Below are 13758 nucleotides of genomic sequence, written 5' to 3' on the forward strand. Positions count from 1 at the left end.
GTGTTCGTAACTCCTCCCCGTGATCTTGACGAATTTCAGGGCCGTATTCGACATGGTGGATGCTTTGCGCAATGACCTGGCTATGGTGAGACGAGCAGTTCAGGGCATGCTCTGCCGCTGTGAGCTTTGTGTTGAAAGGGGAGGTGAACATGTTGAAGGTGTGGGTGCATAAAGGACAATCATTCCTGAGAAAAGTTCACATCTGACGTTCATTTTGCACCAATTATCCTGACGCATCGATTAGCCAAACTTGTAAAAATGCGATTTGAACTTGTCATTTTCAATGAGCATGTACTCGGTCATGTGTGACAGCAATGATGCATGGAAGGTATCAATGGAAAGCTGAGGATGTCCTCTTAATTAGTAAATCACATGTAAATTGTCAAAATAAATAACCTTTGCATATTAACCCCTTGAATTCGGATTACCTTTTTTTTGATACGCACTGTTTATATACAGACTTGGCATTTAATATGGAATAATTTTTTTTTCTTGACTTGGGTTTACTTTCTTAACTCAGTATATCAATCTGGTGAGTTTCTTTTACACTTCTGTGATTTATTTGTTAAAAGAACCATGTCACTGATTGTCTGTCGCAGCAAGAAGTCAACAACAGGATTATATCACAGGTGGCGTGGCAAAATGTACGGACAGGTGCATTTGATGATTGGCTTCACAGTCGGGTATACAAGGGTTGTTGCGTTCTGTATTCGTGGAAAACAACTGCTGCACGTCTCCAAAAGTTATTGCCGCTTCCTCTGGAGATGGTCCGTCAACTCGACAATGCTGTTTGTCATGGAGTGGTGGCTTTACGAAATTACGGCATGAAACAGCGTGCTATTGCTCGGCAGTATGGCATCACTCAAGGTCAGGTGTCAAAGATCCTGAAACGAAATGCTCAGAGGGGTGGGTGTCCCTACTCAAAAACCGAGGCCAGGACGTCCCCGCAGAACCACAAGGAGGGATGATCGCCAGCTGCACCGGTTAGTCCGCAATGGCCGTACCAAGTCAGCTAATCGGCTTAGGGCTGAGTGGCAGCAACTGACAAATGTGCCTGTTTCCAGAAGGCTAGTCAACCAACGACTGGTTCAAGCAGGCTGTCGTGCCGGACGTCCCCTGAGAAAGCGATTCCTATCCAAACCTTGGCAAATCTCGTGAACACCATGCCTCAACGTGTACATGCTCTCCTGAATGCTCGTGGGGGTTACACGAAGTACTGAACTGTAATTTTACTGTCCGTAATCCCAGTCGTAATTTAACTTTTGTTTTTGTTAAAACAAAATTTGGCTAATGTGCAAAATAAAGAGATACTTCTGGAAAACGCACAGAAGTTTAACACAGTACTGTCCGTGAATTGAGTTCGATATCACTTTACATCACTTTCAAGGATCAATTTATTTGTTTCGAAATGTCAAATGTGGTTTTTGTTTCTTTTAAAGGTCACATTAACAAAATCGCGAGTAATTTCAACATAATTCCAATGAACTTTTGGTTCGAAGTCATCTTGAAAAGTAAGTTCACCCCCCCAAAAAAAATATTCCATATTAAATGCCAAGTCTGTATATATATATATATATATATATATATATATATATATATATATATATATATATATATATATATATATATATATATATATATATATATATATATATATATATACACATATATATATATATATATATATATATATATATATGTGTGTGTGTGTGTGTGTGTGTGTGTGTGTTTGTGTGCATATATCGGTGTGTGTGTGTGTGTGTGTGCGTATCGCCATTTTCCCAGAAATGGCTAAACGGTTCTTCGTCAAACTTTCAGAGGTTCATCAGTTAGTGCCGGTGTCACGAAACAGATCCGCCCCCGAAACAGATCCGCCCCCCGGAGATTCTGTACCGGTACAGATTCGCCCCCCTCGAAATAGATTCGCCCCCGTGACAAAATCGCCCCCTCATAATATATATGTACATGTTTCAGCAGATATTCAAACTTGGAAAAAAGTGTAACAATTGTATGGCTCTTGGGGATTGTGGAAGAGTTCTTTTACAATTAATCTATAACTAGAGCAACTGAATATTGGTGTAAACCAATAAAAATAAAACCATAATAACCATAAAAATAAATAAAAATAACCAAAAATAACATAAAATAACAAAATAACCAAAAATAACCATAAAATAACCATAAATAACCATAAAAATAACCATAAAAATAACCATAAATAACCATAAAACCATAAAAACCATAAAACCATAACCAAAATAAAAATAAACCAATAAAAATCTATCAATAATTACTATATCAAGTGCTCAAGTATGTCTTAAAAAGATTGAGAAAATGCGTAAGTCCGCACTCAATCAATTCCCCAAACAATATTAGTAGTTCTTTTATCAGGTCCCCTCTTGTAAACCAATATTTCCATATGTATATTTATATATCCGCAAACGAGAATGGGGGGCGATTCTATTCTGTTGGGGGCGAGAAACGTATCTGCCGGGGGGCGAGTTTATACTGGTACAGATTCGCCGGGGGGAGAGTTTATACGGGGGCGGATTTATTTCATGACACCGGGAATTGTTTTCAGAAATTTTTTTGGTAAATTTTGAAAACCAAGTCCGATTTTTTTTTTGTTAGATATTTTCTAATTGTTGTACAGTATGGTGTTTAGCCTTTGTAATTATGTGAAAGGAAATATTAAATGATCCCCAACTCCATTCCTTGATGGGTGTAGGGATGTGTTTTCGGCCCATGCAAAAAAATCAAAGTTTGATTTCTTCTAAATGCCAACAGGATTAGAACAGCAACGGGAAACGTACGGTATAATTAAATATCGAAATCGAAATTAAATATCGATGAACAACGTTTAATTAATTCACAATCTCCCAAGATAACAGAATCTTGCGATATGTGATGGAGGGACACATAGACAGACGAGCGTATTATTACAAACAATTGATATACGGGATCAAGGGAATATATGCTCGTTTAGCAAATCACAAGCTCATAGTTGTGAAATGCTTTCAGTTACTAACCTGGAGTTTAAAAATAAGCAGTTAACATTCGTCAGTGCCATTTTTCTCGTCATTCCTCGTGCACACATGTCCCTTTGTATGTACATGAGTCCTCGTGTACATGTGTGATGTGTCCACCCATATTGCCCGTACTCTAATCAAGGATTTAAAATTTATTATCGTCTCCATATACACGTGTATATATATGTATATATATATATATATATATATATATATATATATATATATATATATATATATATATATATATATAGTGTCAGGGTTCTTATTCTTTATTCTGACAATCATGGTTCTAGGAGTCATGATTTTATGTTTGCTTTATCGTCGAGACAAAATCGTTTGAAATGCACGGTCGGAGTACAGCCCCTTCTTAATTGCAATAGGTGCTCCATTCGTCGGGTGGCGATGACGACTCGGGGGCCCTGCGAACCCACGTTCAAAGCCTCGCTTTTCACGCCCTCTCCGCACCTTCCCCGCTCCAGCACTTACAAAACCCAATTAGGTGCACCCTGGCGTGACAAGCAAACCATCATATGCAGTGGGCACTGATGTCAGTCGACAGCACTCAGCCGATTAACATTCCAGAGGCGGCCGCGGCGCGAGGACACCTGACGCACCTCGAGCGCTCTCGCGTTGCACACAAAAGGGACTCCGCACACCGCCCGCCACCTCGCAACCAACTTTTGTTCCCTTTCACTTCTTTAGAGTTTTTTTTCTCCCTTTGCCCTTTATTACTCTTAGTTTCTTTTTCTTTTTCATGAATTAATTTTCTACAATAGCAATTATAGTGTTCAGTTTCCAGAAAGAGTTGAAAGACCATGGCGAACCCCATTGGAATTCTGCATTCACCCAGTTGGGAACCATTCGCCTGCAGTTTACAAAACAAATACAATAAATGCCTTTAGCAGTTCGACAACAGCTTTCGCGTGAATAATAACAATATGTTCTCCCGTTCTCTCATGATGTCTGTCTCTCTCTCTCTCTCTCTCTCTCTCTCTGTCTATGTCTCTGTCTCTCTGTGTCTCTCTCTGTCTCTGTCTCTCTGTCTCTCTGTCTCTGTGTCTCTCTCTCTCTCTCTCTCTCTCTCTCTCTCTCTCTCACTCTCTCTCTCTCTCTCTCTCTCTCTCTGTCTATGTCTCTGTCTCTCTGTGTCTCTCTCTGTCTCTGTCTCTGTCTCTCTGTCTCTCTCTCTCTCTCTCTCTCTCTCTCTCTCTCTCTCTCTCTCTCTCTCTCTCTCTCTCTCTCTCTCTCTCTCTCTCTCTCTCTCCTTCTCTCTCTCTCTCTCACCCTATTGTTGGAGGGAAAGCAAGCGCCTCCATTACAGGCCGATCTGCCATTTTGTCCTCGAAGAGGCCGTCCGCTTGGTGCATCGTGTTTGGTCGTTGGGGTTCCCATATCGACATCATCGTGTTGATTGCTGTTGGTTTCCATATCGGCTCAATTCCCATATCAATCTCTCACCTCGTAACTCCTCATCCACAGCCACGCCAATACCGGCCTATTAATTTTCCGTTCTGCACGACTTCGACCTTCACCGCATTGGGATTTCTGCATGGACTTTGGGAAATGTTACAATCCACTCACGTTTGGCGTATCTTGAGTTTATTGCTTTGAGAGCATTGGGGGATGATGGTACCATCATATGTATTGTTCATTTGATGGAAGTGATATTCTCATTGTACTTTCCTTAATAGTGTTATTATTGTGTATGTGAGAGTTATTAATACAATTACTTGTTTTGTTCTACAATTGCATTGGTGTGGGTTTACCATGGTTTATTAGAACACTCTAAATAACAAATCTTTCTGCCGCGTTCCCTCTCGAGACTCTGAGGTGCACCGTAACCGGGATTTGGGGAGGCAATATGTAACCCATGATATTGCCTGAAAAAGGAAAAACACTCAATGTTGTTTTTAGTGTAAAAATTAACGGCTTTGAATGTAAAATGTATGCCTCGTCGGAGGCTATGATGTGTTTTGTCACTTGATTCCTTCCACTGTACAAGACAGTGCATACGATAACATGGAAGTAGTCGCGGTGGATAGCAGGAAAAAAGGCCACAAACGTTCAAGTGATGATTCCTTTGATTCTGAGGAGAATCAAAACAAGATTCAGATTGGGTCAGGCTCGCAGGTCCTCCAAGGTGAGTCCTACAGCGGGAACCCCTTGGTGGTTTCGGAAACTGTACCAGAAGTATGTTTCGGTGAGGAGGATTTGCTTACACCACTTGCCAAGTTTGAGTGTGATGCAGAAAACATTCGAGCACCTCAGGATGTTGTACGTGTTTGTCCTGATAGTCAAACTTTCTCTGAGAGTTTAGCAGCTGTCTGTTAATGATGGGGAAATAGATAAAGGGGAGAATCCCCTTGTGGAAAATGTGAATCCATCCCTGAAAAATACAAATTAAGGGGATGTTGAGGTGAAGGATATGGGTGATTTCGTAAATTTGGAAGGGTCTGCAAAGAGTGTGGAATTCCTTGATCCAAAAGTATGTTTTCAACAAGCAGTTGAAAAGGGCACAGATTAAGCCCTTGATTCGGATGAAACCTCATCCATTCCATCCTTTAGTGCCTTAAGTGGTCAAGTGAATGAGGGTGGGGGAAATGATACCACAATGGTCTCTCAAGAAAACGTTATTAATTTCCTTGATGAAACGTTTAGGAAAAGACATGTAAAAATCAAAGGCTATTTCCCGAATCTACATGACTTTATTCAAACTGAAAAAAGCATGGTTCGGGAACCTCATCAAATTAACATCTCAGAAGCCCAATTCCAAAGGCTAAGGAAATGTGTTACTCGAGCGAGTAAGGAACTCCAAGAATAGATGACAGAATGGAGATGAAGGTAGCATCTCTAAACATCAACGGAGGCCGTAGTTGTGCGCGGCCTCCGTTGGCGTCGCCTCCAGGTGTTTCAACTTTTTCAGAATGAAAATATTGATGTGCTAATGTTGCAGGAGACGCGTGTAAATCAGTCTTCTGAGGTTGAGTGGTGTAAAATCTTTAAAGGTTGCCACTTTTTCTCTAGCGCTTTTGTTGATGCCAAGGCTAGTGTGGCAATAGTGTTACATCCTAGACTCCAGGACTCGGAGACAAATTGTAGAGAAATTTGCAAGGGTTATTTACTGTCTGTGGAATTTGTCTGTGGTAATCAAAAGATCTGCATGACTGATGTATACGCCCCCAGTGATAGCTCTGAAAGAAGCGGATTTTTTTGACAAGTTATCAGGTTTTTTAAGCACCGTTGACCTGTCTATGTTATTATGTCTGGGGGGAGACGACAACTGCACCCTCAATCGACAACTTCATAGGAACACCTCTGAGCCTCATCCGCTCAGTGCAAGGCCTTTGGCACAGCTTGTTAAAAAAAAATTAAACTTCTGGATGTGTGGTGGGTACAAAACCATAACATCTGTCAGTATACATGGGTTTGTGCTTCAAGGAATCTTTTGACGATGGCTTGTTTAGACAGAATATATGTCAACCATGATATGGTAAATCTTGTCAAGAATTCTTACATAAGGCCGTCTGGTTTTTCCGACCATCAATTGGTCGTTGCGGTTTGTGGTTTTCCTAATCAAGTTTGTAAAAGTGCATATTGGACATTCAACGTTAAACTTTTACAAAGTGCACATTTCAAAGAAGCTTTCAGAATGGTATGGAAAGAATGTGAATTGCAAAAGTATTCCTACTTAGACTACCGGTCAAACGTTTAGGTACACCCAACATTTTTTTTTATATTTTACTGTTTCATATGCAGAATGGACATAAGATGTCAACAAAACTCTTACTAAAGATAAATCTGCTTAGCTACTGATAATATATTGTGCTTCAATGCATCTTTCTTGTGTGAAACGTAGGTTTAAAGCAATTTTTGGAAATAGGTTGAAAAGTGCAATCCAAAATCTAAACTGAAACGTGAAGTTAATGTTATAAACTTTTCATTTAAGGAGCAAAAACTGTTTACAAATACTCTGCTCTGTGTGGAATGAATGTTTGTTCTTAGTTTCTTCATCACATGCAATGTCTATTATTGCCAGACGTTGCAAAAAATGTTTACAGAAAGGCCGGCCATACAATGTAATGAGTGTTTTTTTTGTTTCAGATTGCATGAACATGGGTGCCAAAGTTCAGCTAACGCCAGAGAAAAGACAGGCAATTATAACTTTGAGAAAAGGAGGCCAATCTTTGAGAAAAATTGCAAAACAATTACAAGTGTCAGTAAATACAGTTGCTTGTGCCATTAAACGACATAATGAAACTGGTAAAAATGCGGATAGAAAACGTTCTGGTTGACCAAGAATCATGACAGAATCACAGGACAAGTAATCCAAGTCACCAGTCTGCGCAACAGACGTCTTACAGCACCGAAAATTAGTGCCTAGCTAAACAGCTCCAGCATTGCAACTGTTCCAAGGCCTTCTTTTCTAAGTTTTTTGCCGCCTGCCGTTTTTCTGGCATAAGCTGAGCTTTGGCACCCATGTTCATGCACTTTGAAACAAAAAACACACACTTTAGATTGTATGGCCGGCCTTTCTGTAAACATTTTTTGCAACACCTGGCGATAATAGACATTGCACGTGATGAAGGAACTAAGAACAAACATTCATTCCACACAGAGCAGAGTATTTGTAAACAGTTTTGCTCCTTACATGAAAAGTTTATAACATTAACTTCACGTTTCAGTTTAGATTTTGTATTGCACTTTTCGACCAATTTCCAAAAATTGCTTTAAACCTACGTTTCACACAAGAAAGATGCATTGAAGCACAATATATTATCGGTAGTTCAGCAGATTTATCTTTGGTAAGAGTTTTGTTCACATCTTATGTCCATTTTGCACATGAAACAGTAAAATATTTTTTTTAATGTTGGGTGTACCTGAACTTTTGACCGGTAGTGTAAATTTAAGACAATGGTGGGATTGCACAAATCCCAAATTAAGTGTTTTTGCCAACAATGCTGCTCATATAACACATGTAACACATTTGGTGTGATATCTGCTTTTAAAAAATGATATTCTTGATTGTGAGCAAAAAGCTGGAATGTCTAACGAGAATGTCCAGCTGTTGTCAGAGAAAAGGACACAACTGGCTGAAATGGTGAAAAAGCAGGCAGACGGAGTTTTCATCTGACTGTGGATGGATAAAATCCAACTTGATACACCAAAGAGAGTTTATCAATTTGGAGAAAACGGCCAAGATCTCTCGACAGATCCATGCTTTGCGTTCTTCTGATGGTGCGCTTCTGATCTCTCAGTGACATCATGCGTGAATTACAAGATTTTTATTCCAAGCTGTTTGCATTGGGAACGATGAGTGAGGACAACAGAAATGAGACGTTTGAACTGCTCCCTTCTCTGTCTGAAGACCAACAACAACAACTGGGGCAAGGCTTTTCTCTTGAAGAACTTACTAATGCTCTTAAAGAAATCAAAGATGGAAAAGCTCCTGGGCAAGATGGACTTCCAGTTGAATTCTATAAAGCTTTCTGGGATATTCTAGGCCCTACTGTACTTGAGATCTTTCATGATAGCCTTGAACAACGTGAACTGCCACTGAGCTGCATGAGGGCGGTTTTGTGTCTCCTTCCTAAGAAGGGGAACTTGCAAGAGGTCACAAACTGGAGGCCCATGTCACTCCTGAACGTGGATTACAAAATTCTGCCAAAGGCGCTTGCGGTGCGTCTAATCTACAAGAAGTCATCCCCTTTTTGATTGATATTGATCAGTCATATTGTATTCCAGAACCGTCTATTTATGATAACATTTTTTTGGTTGGAGACTTAATCCGTCTTGGTCGCACGACACCCCACGGTTTTGGTTTGATACTTTTAGATCAAGAAAAAGCTTTTTGACAGCATTGACCATTCTCTTCTGTTTGCTGTACTAAGGAGAGCAGGTTTCGGGGAAATTTTTATTTCTTATGTTCAGTTATTATATAAAAATGCATTCTGTCTGTTGAAGATAAATAATTGTCTCGGTCACCCTTTCCCTTTCAGCAAGGCATCCGTCAGGGCTGCCCGTTATCAGGTATGCTGTACAATCTTTCCGTTGAACCTTTACTAGCTCTGCTCCGAACTTCAGTGGCAGGAGTCACCTTGTCAAAAAACTCCAAAATGCCGATTTCAGCTTATGCGGACGACATTTGTGTTGCGGTTTCCGATCATAAAGATGTTTGTGAAGTCTCTCGTTGTCTGTCTCAGTTTGAGCTCAGTTCCACTGCAAAAGTTAATTGGAACAAAAGTGTAGCTTTGTGGGTGGGACCTAGGTCTCCTTCCTCAGCGCTGCCTGTTCTACCAGGAAGGGTGCAGTGGAATAAAGAGGGATTTAAATATTTAGGATTATTCTTAGGAGTTGAAGCATATGAACCAAAAAATTGGGAGGGTTTCATGGGAAAAATTAAACAGAAGCTGGCAAGGTGGAAGAGGTTGCACCACCTTCTATCACTTAAGACAAGAGTGACAATAATAAATAACCTGGTGGTTCCCTTTATTTGGCCTAAGGTTATTCCACTCCAGCCTCCTAAATACTTAGTCACAGGCTTTCAGAGGGTGCTGACTCAGTTTTTCTGGGGAGGCCACCATTGGCTTGGGTCTGATGTGGTGTGTAAGCTAATGATGTGGTTTGCAGCTTTGCAGTTGACCAAAGCTTGATGCATGTCCCGGGTTGGATAATGGCATTTCGTTTAATGCCGATTAAGTGTTTATTGTACAATGAGTGTGTTCCTTGGTGGCCTCTCACAAACGCCTGGCTGCGGGAAGCAGATGGTCTGAAATATGACCGAGGACTCTTCCGAGTGGACCTGCAACACGTTGATTTGACTCGGCTCCCCAGATTTCATCAGGGCCTTTTGAAGGCTTGGCAAGCCCTCGAAGTGCAACGGTTAGAGGTATCATATGATGCAAAAAAAATTGTACATGAGGCACTGTTTGAGAATCCTCCATTCCTTGAATTTTCAACCTCCAGGTCTTTTATGCAATGCTTCACCAGTAATGGAATAGCAGAGTGCGAAACCTGATGAAACCTTCCTTAAGTGGATGGTTATCCACCAGCTCTCTGACCTCAAAATTTGGGGTGAGATCATCTATAAAAGTGGATAAAGTGTTGAGATTAGTCATACAAATATTTCGGAAGCTAAATATCGGGTGGATTGGTGTGGATGACGTGGTGGATGATCGCCTTTATTTCCCAGAGCTTCAAATTAACTCAGAAAACCAACAGGGTGTGCTCTCAAGTTCAGATGAAATTGGTGCATTTCATGTGATGCGGAAAGAATCAATTTACAAGATATGCCAAGAGGTGGTTATACCTGGTTTCACAAAACTTCTATAAAACCGGTGGGAGGAGCTCTTACCAGCCGGATCTTTCTTATTCCTGTGTGGAGGGAAATGTATAGGTCTCCAATTCTTGGACGGATGGGAGACTTAAACTGGAGACTAGTGCATCGGGCCCTGGTCACACAGACACGACTATACAAGTTTGATCCCTCTGTGCCAAATGTTTGTCTTTTTTGTGGAACAGTTGAAAATGTGGCCTATGCTTTTGTCGAATGTAGGAGATTGTCGCCCCTTTTTCGTTTCCTGCAGCAGTAAATTTAACTTTGTTTTATCTTTGCCAGTTTTTGTGTATGGGATGGAAAGGAGCACTAAGAGTAAGTCAGTGGTCCCTTTCTTGAATTGCCTGTTAGGGATTGCTAAACCTGCAATTTATAAAACTAGGAAGTTAAAATTGGGGGGTAGTGATAAAAATGTACTCTTTTGTTTTAAAGGAATGGTGTCGGCCCGTGTGAGAGTAGAACAAGATTACCATTTGAGTAATGGAAGTGAAAACGAACAATTGGTGTACAGATGAGATTTTTTGTGATTATTTCTAATTGCTGCATGTATATGTACATAAATATATGTGGGTGTGGGGGTGTGTATGTGTATATATTGTATTATATTATATCCTTTACTCGTTTTGGCAATGATTTGTAAAAAATGTCTTTCTTGCTGTAAAATTATTTGGTACAAAATTGTTTGTGTATGTTTTTACGTGGTTTGTGAGGACGTTTGGATGTTTGGATGTTTGGTTTGTGAGGATGGTTTGTGAGGAAAAATATTTTTGTGTTTTTTTATACTTTTATAATAAAAGCACACAAAAGTCTGTCTTTCTGTCTTTCTTTTTCTGTCTCTCTCTCTCTCTCTCTTTCTCTCTCTTTCTCTTTTTTTTCTCTCTTTCTTTCTCTCTTTCGCACTTTTTTTCTCTTTCTCTCTTTCTTTCTCTCTCTCCCCCCCCCCCCCCCCATCTTGTTCTCTCTCTCATCATGAGCTTCTTCCAAGGGCAAGCGATTATAAACTGGTTTTGGTGAAGTTGCCACCAAAAGTAAGCCAGCAAAATCAAAATCCAGGAACTTACTCGGACAAACATTTTCAACCGTTAAACGACAATAAGTGAATGAAAGAAGTATCACAAATGAACAGTCATATTTGTGTGCTGTCTATAGGTATCTCCGCTACTGAAGGTAGACAGGTTATGTTTTCACCCCTGTCAGTCTGTCTGTTTGTGAGAACGATATCTCAAAATATTATGGACGGATTCGGATGAAACTTGGTGAAGAGGTTGAGAGTGTGACAAGGACGAATTGATTAGATTTTGGTGAAGATCCGAATTCGGATCCGGATACAATAATTTATTGTTATATTTAAGTGATTCTTCGCCATTGAGTAATCGTGTCAAAATGATATATAGCACGATATCTCAAAAAGTTGTGTACAACCTGTGACAACCATTTGAGTAATGGTTGTGTGTGTAACGAGGTTGTGTATGTAACATTTGAGACAAAACTTGTTGGACAGGTTGTGTGTGTAACGAGGAAGAATCGATTAAATTTTGGTTCACGTCCGGATCCAGATCTGGCAAATCAGTGACACACAAAACGTAAACTGCTCAGCCTGGCGGAGGTTTTCACTCTACCTCGTGCTGTTCTAGTTTATAAAGAATCAGTAAAGTCATCAAAGCTTTGCGCATTCTGGCTGGGACATTTCCAGCCAATCTGATAGCCAAAGACTTCACACTTGTTCACTATCAATGACGTGGTTTCCATTAGAAAAATAGTGACTGAAATGAAATATAATTTGACTTGGTGTTATCTATTCCTGCACTCTTTAAATTTGCATAAACAATGATGTTGTAGGATACCTGCCCATTTCTTTCTGGGAGATTGGGAGGAAGAGAGGGGGTAAAAAAGAGCTGTTACTCTATTTCATTACTGCAGTTCTTGATATATCAAGAATAGTAATATGAACAGTGTAGACAACACTTTAGAGTCACACACACGTTTTATATTATACTAGTAAAAAGGCTGTCAAATATGATGGGTTGGAAAAGTTTATTCGTTGGTGCAGCCTCGTGAGCGTGCCAAAGTCTGAAGCCTCGGCCTAGTGTCAGGTGTGCTTATATCTTCTTTATTTATTAGACATCGTACGGATGTAAATGAACACTCGTTTTACTCTGCTTGTGTTGCACATCCCGTCCTGCGAATTTCACCTCCTTGCGCCTTGTATTTATTGTTATTTTAAAAAACGCTTCCGTATACCGCCATTGAGGCTCGGTTTGCAAGCCACCGTCTACAATTCCAATAGAAGTGACATAATTACTCATTTTATGGAAATCTTTTTCGAGTTTGTTTTATCCTCAAATATAGACTAGGCTATGAGCCGAGGGGTCGACCATGCTCAATCAGAGGGAGGATGGCTAACAGTTATTTTTGGCAAGGCCAAGGTCCCTAGTGCTGAAAAAAAAGTGATAGCAGTGTGAAACTCTTAGCCGTATCTGTGTTATCATCACATTTGTCAGATCACCCATTTATCGCTTTTCGGGTCATTTTTCCCGCTTAAGATTTAGGGGGTGGGGTTAGTTTTTTGGCTCTCAAATAATATCACGTGTATATATCAGCTAGTGTGGTATATCAGGTAAAAGGTTATTGAATTACCTTTCAAATGATGTATAGAAAGTGCCTGTGTGATCTATAGTAACCTCTTTATAATGATTATTAAAACATACCCGACAGGATACACGACAATTCAGCAACAATTATTGACGGGATGCTCCTTATACAGAAGGTGGCAGGTGATCAAACTACATTTGCCAAAGTGGCCATGATTGGCCTATCCATGGCCCTGAAGGATGGATGCAGTAGCCAGAGGATCGATGTCGTCTTTGACACCTACAAGGAGACTTCCATCAAAAACAGCGAACGGTTAACCAGGGGGGAAGAACTTGGACTTGAGCTGAAAAACATCACGGCATCTCAAATTGTAAGGCAATGGCGCAAGTTTCTCAGCTATGTTGGGAACAAGTCAAGTCTTATCATGTTCCTGGTCGAAGAGTCGAAGAAACCAGAGTACATCAGACGCCTACAGGGAAAGGTTCTCTTTGTAACATGCGATGACAAGTGTTATCAGATCACATCTGATGCTAGCCAAGAAGTAGTGGCCCTGGAAAGCACACACGAGGAAGCAGATGGTCGTCTGTTCTTGCATGCTGCCCATGCTGCCGCACATGGATACCAGTCTGTGCTTATTAGCTCAGATGACACCGACGTACTTGTCATTGGCTTGGCATTTCATACCAAGATTCATGCCAAGTTGTTTCAGAAATGTGGCACCAAAGCAAGGGCTAAAATCCTAGACATAGGGAAAATAGGAAAGTCAGTCGGCACAAATGTATGTCAGGCCCTAATTGGAAT

The sequence above is a fragment of the Myxine glutinosa genome, chromosome 1 (assembly GCF_964187855.1).
Source record: "Myxine glutinosa chromosome 1, kmMyxGlut1.1, whole genome shotgun sequence".
NCBI classification, from domain to species: Eukaryota; Metazoa; Chordata; class Myxini; order Myxiniformes; family Myxinidae; genus Myxine; species Myxine glutinosa.